Source organism: Diplotaxodon limnothrissa, linkage group LG17 (assembly GCF_057381915.1).
Source record: "Diplotaxodon limnothrissa isolate DT_005_m linkage group LG17, D_limnothrissa_male_GT1.1, whole genome shotgun sequence".
NCBI classification, from domain to species: domain Eukaryota; kingdom Metazoa; phylum Chordata; class Actinopteri; order Cichliformes; family Cichlidae; genus Diplotaxodon; species Diplotaxodon limnothrissa.
In genome coordinates, this window is record NC_140612.1 from 17,099,977 (window position 1) to 17,105,976 (window position 6,000).

Sequence of the window (6,000 nt, forward strand, 5' to 3'; positions counted from 1 at the left end):
TGCCGTAATGGTCCATTTGATTCACCTTTTATTGTTTATTTTATTTTCACTTACTGAATACGGGACAGACTTGACTGGGGGAAAGAAGGGGAGAAAGAAAGAGGGAAAGAGAAACAGCTGAGAAGAGGGACGGGGGAGAAGGGCAAAAGACAAAAACCAACAGAACGGGCAGAGAAAAAAAAATGCATATATCAATCACCTGGATCACCTGCTGAGAAAGAAAAAAGAAAGCAAGCAGAAGAGAACAAGAGTAATAGAATAAACAACATCACAATGATATATGGGAATATGACAGTAAATACTAAATGTTAAACATTATTGTGCAGCACATAAGATCAACAGAACACAGTGTGCTTTGAGGTAGGAGCCAAAAAGGGTGTAGTTTGTGGGTGTGATCACCCGTGTGTACACCTGTGAGCATGGACGCGCTTGTTTTTTGTTTTTTTAAAAGGTTCCTTCATGTAATAATCTGCTAGAGGGTGTGGGGGGGCCACAGCCCCGTCCTCCAGGGCTTGAAGCAGGTGTGGAGGAGATCAAAACTCCAGACATCCAGAGGCCCCCAGAACACAAGAGACCAAGGAAGACCAACAGAGGGGCAGCTGCGCCACTGTCCCGGAAAGAGCTGAGGAGAGTCCCAGATGAGGGCTCACTCAGCAGCCGCGGAGCAGAAGCCAGGGGGAGTTGCAGTGACGCGCCCGTGAGCTCCGCCGGCAGCCAGCTGCGCCTGAGTGACCGAGCCCCAGGCCGAGAGGCCGGGGGCACCCCACCTCCGAAGTGGCCCGAGCGAGCCCCAGGCTCCAGGCCCCGATAAGCGGCCGCCAAGGAGTGAGCCGGTGTGTACCTGGACGCCCATCCCCGGACACAAAGAACCACCAACGCACCGATGTCTGAGGGGGTCCGCCACTGGCAGGGGAAGTGGTGGTAGGGGGAGATAGGCCTCCAAACCTTGGAGGGCCTGAGATGTCCCCAGAGAGGTGGCGCCTGACACCCAACCTGACATATAGACACAGACATACAGGCACACACAGATACAAACATCCATTCCCACCCTCATGCTCTCATATGCACTTACTCCACACTCAACCAACGTGGAGACAGACATAAAGAGACGTTGTACACACGATCACACTCCCCAAGCGTACTCTACAAACCGGGTCTAGGTGCCCCCGCCCCTGGAGGGGGGAACTGCACCCAGACCCAGGTGGTGTTTCCCTTTTCCCTGCGGTGGGGGGAGGCAGACCGCCCCGACTCCGCAGCAGCAGGAAGGCTCCACACTCCAGACCGCAGTCGGACGGCCAACTCCTCCTCCTAGCCCCCCTGCTCCAGCAGGTCGCAGAGAATGGGGGTGAGAGAAGACTCCAAACCTCCCTCCACCCGCTCATTGTAATGTTGATGCATGTGTGTTCTAAGGTGCATTTAAAACCCAGGAGGGCATGGAGCTACCTGCCAGAGAGCAGCAGGTAAGCGCATGGTCCCTCCTGCTAGCCCTCAATGTCTACGTGTATTTAAAATTGAGAGGTGGGCAACGATGCCAGGGGTGGGGTGTACACCCTGATGGTACTTTGGACTCCGTGTATCGTGCCCACCCCCAAGATCCTATATGTATGTGTAATGAGAGTGTGAGTAATGTGAATGTCTAAGTTGTGGGATAAAATTGAGGCAGAGGCAGCCAGAAGGGGACAGAGGGGGGGGTAGCCTCCTCTGCACCCTGGTGACATACCCCTACTCCAAGGCCCTGCATGTGTGGGTGGTTGTGGTGGAGCGGGAAGAGGGAGGCAGCTGGAGATGGGGAGGGAAGGAAGGGAGGGGCAAGTGACCTCTCCCTGGGGCCAGCTCCCCCGCTGACCCCAGTAGGCACCCCCATACTCCGCAACCCGCCAGGGAAAGGGGGCCCAGGCCCATCCAGACCGGGCCCAGTGCAGCAGCGCCGCCCGGCCCCACAGAGCCCGGGACAGTCCACCCAACCCCACCACAGAGAAAACTGCACCCACCCCACCATCCACTCATCTTCCAGACTACATAAGACAATAAACACCCAGGCTGAGATCTTCCTCCACCTCTCCTGTATCTCCCCCTCCTGCAGAGGGAGCTCCTGAGGAGAGGAAAGCTCCTGCAAGATGTGACAATCTCCCCCACCAGTTGAAGAGCCCCCCAGGTGGCTCGACGCACCGGCGGCACCCTGCTCCAGGGCTGGGCCCCCATGCACCCACCCGCCCACAACCCCGGCAACACACCAACCAGGACCCAAGCCCCCGAGGCCCGGTCCGGGTCCCAGCCCAGAGACGGAGTGCCCCCAGAACCTCACGCCCATCCCGGACCCACCCAGGGCCAGCCAGGCTACCAGGTCAGTAACCCACGTCCGTCAGCACAGACCCTCCCCTAGCCCCGCTGCACGCAGCCGCGAGGAAACAGTCACCGGAGAGCCAACAGAGCCCCTAACCGGACATGACCGCTACCCCGGGTTGAGCCCCCCAAGGAAGATGCCTCCGGGGAACCCCCCGACGCCCTAAGCCTGTCCCTACCCCCACACCAATCACAACAGTGAAGGCGGGACCAAACTATGACCCCCCACCCCCACTAGGTGATGGAGCTGATCAAAGGAGCCCAGAGCAATTGATCTGATGTGGTGGCAGAGGCTGTATCAAGACTAATGTAATCTAATAGATAATTTCTATATTGGTTAGAATTAAGATTATTTTTATTTTTCCAGTTCATGAGGACTGTTTTCTTGGCTATGCATAGGGCAGTGAAAACCATATGGGCTATATTCTTTTCTGAAGTGACATTATCTAAGCTGCCCAACAAACACACTAAGGGGGAAGTTGGAATGTTACATTTCAGACACTTCGATAAGTCTTCACATATCTCGCGCCAAAACTTCTGAACTGGTGGACAGAACCAAAGAGCGTGGATATAATTGTCCGGTGAATTGGTTTGGCAGTGTGAGCAGTTGTTGGTAGACGTAAAGCCCATCTTGAACATCCGATGACCTGTATAGTGCACTCTATGTAATATTTTGTATTGAATTAATTGAAGACTGGGATTTCTAATTAGATGAAAGGTTTTTAAGCAAATCTGAGACCAGAAGTTTAGGTCTAAGTTAACTGATAAATCCGCTTCCCATTTTGCAATAGGAAGTGATATTGATTCATCTGTTTTAGAAAGCATTCTGTATATTTTGGATAGTAATTTGGGGGGTTTAAGAGTAAGAAATTGAACCACACTTGGTGGTGTTTGTAGTTCAACTTGACCCGGTTTAAATTTCTTTTTTACTATGGATTTAATTTGTTGATATTCTAAAAATCTTTTCTTGTTGATCCCATATTGTGTAACTAGTCCGTCAAATGAAATAAATTCTGTTCCTTCTAGTATATGTTCTAAATATTTGATTCCTTTATCACTCCAATCTGAAAAGTTTATCATATTATTGTTTTGTAATATGTCAGGGTTGTTCCAGATAGGTGTACGTTTGCATGGGATTAATGAAGACGCTGTCAATTTTAGAAACTCCCACCATGCTGTCAGAGAAGAGCTGATGTTGATGCTTTTAAAGCATTCATGTCGTTGGATGTTTGAGCTGATAAATGGTAGGTCTGAGATCTCTAGATTATTGCAGAGTGCTTGTTCTACATCTAGCCAAGGTTCATCTAAGAGGGTGTGTTTTAGCCATCCTGAGATAAACTGAAGCCTGTTGGCTAAGAAGTAGTGCTGAAAGTTAGGCAGTTCTAGTCCTCCTTTATCCTTGGTCTTTTGTAGTGTTTTTAAGCTTATACGTGGGGGTTTATTTTTCCAAAGGAATTTGGACATACATGAATCTAGAGATCTGAACCAATCTTGTGGCGGTTTAGTTGGGATCATTGAGAATAAATAATTTATTTTTGGTAAGACCATCATTTTTATAGCGGCAACCCTTCCCATGAGTGATATGGGTAGACATTTCCATCTAGCCAGATCATCTTCTACCTTCTTTAAAAGTGGGATATGGTTTAATTTAGTTAGATCTGCAAGCTTGGGAGAAACATTAATACCTAAATATTTTATATTTCCCGATTGCAGTGGTGTAGAAGAGGAATTATGGAAGGAGCAATTAATCGGTAGGACTGTAGATTTTGACCAGTTAATTGAGTAATCTGATATTCTTGCAAAAGAGTTTATCAATTCAATCACCCCAGAGATATTGGTTTGTGAATTTTGGAGAAAGAGTAACACATCATCCGCATAAAGGCTGATTTTATGTTCCACATTCTTGCATTTTATGCCCTTAATTACTGAATTCTGTCTAATTGCTGCTGCTAGTGGTTCAATAAAAATTGCAAATAGTGAAGGGGAGAGTGGGCATCCCTGCCTGGTGCCCCTCAAGAGACAGAAGCTGGAGGATGTCTGGTCATTTGTTCTAACACAAGCTGTTGGGGAATTATATAATATTTTTAACCAGTTTATGAAAGAGGATCCAAAACCAAATTTGTGTAAAGTTGCAAATAGAAATTTCCAGTTAACTCTGTCAAATGCTTTTTCTGCGTCTAAAGAGAATATTGTAGTTTCTAGGTTTTTACTGTATGAGTAGTCTATCAAATTAAGTAATCTACGTGTATTTGTTGATGAGTGCCTACCTTTTATGAAACCAGTTTGGTCAGGATGAATTAAGAGGGGGGTTATTTTCTCCAGTCTCTTTGAGAGAGCTTTGCAGATTATTTTAAGGTCTACATTTATAAGGGATATTGGACGATAGCTTGAGGGATATACAGGGTCTTTGCCTGGTTTTAGCAGGAGATTAATGTTTGCAGAATTCATATTTGATGGAAGTCTGCCCTTTTCTTTAATTTCCAACAACGTTCTGTAGAAAACTGGTGCTAGAATCGACCAGAATTCTTTGTAGAATTCTGCAGGAAAGCCATCTGGACCTGGAGCCTTATTATTGTGCATACTTATCAGGGCTTCCTGGAGTTCACCTGGTGTCAGTGGTGAATCCAGTGCCATTGCTTGAGTGTCCAATAATTTTGGAAGAGTTATGTTGTCCAAAAACTGATCAATTTCTTTTTTAGATGGGTTTATTTGTGGTGAATACAACGTTTTATAGAAATCCCTGAAAATGTTGTTTATTTGTATCGGTTCATATAATGTGTTCCCAGATGAATCTTGAACAGCACATATAGTTGTTTTTTCTTTATTTATTTTTAGCTGGTTTGCTAGAAATTGACCGGATTTATTACCATGTTCATAATTTTGTAGGCGTAGTCTTTGTACTAAGAATTTTGTTTTAATGTTGGTTTATTAGTGATAGTTTTTAAAAACTATATTGTCATTATAATACTGGTCCAGGATCAGCATCACAACTGACCAATGGCAGTAAATAATAGGAACAACACCAGCACACTTCATCACATACACCCCTGTATGTCATACCTCTCATTAATCTAAGTGGAAAGGAGCTGAAAGTAACTTTAATGTAAATGGCTCGACCTTTACATTTTCTAATCTAATGTTTTGAAATTAGAATCACCAGTTAATCTAACGTAAGTCGGTAAACAGCTTTCTAGCTGGTAAAGTATTGGCATCACAGGAGAAACACACCCAATCACTCCATCTAGAGAAAATTTTCACATGGAATACTTCAAGCTTCCAGAGAAGGGAGTGCTAAGTAGAAGATGCACGGCCAAGTATGCAATGACGGCTAAACATTTTCAATTACACCTAGTTATAACTACTATCAGTGAGTTGGATGAGAAAATTATGTTGTGTTTCTATATAATAGCAACAACTCATTTGCTGAAACATCTTCCAGAATTCAGATAACAAAAAATAAACAAAGACATTTCAAAACCAGTTTTGTTAAGTGGTGAAATAGCTTTTTCTTTTTTGTCTTCTTCTTTACTTTTTAAATTAAAAAAAAAGCACTGAACTCACCGCAAACACCAGCAACACAAACACGGGAAAAGAAGCCCGAGTCATGATCGGGGAAAACTCCAAACGAATGTTATCCGATCAAGTGAACCGACAGAG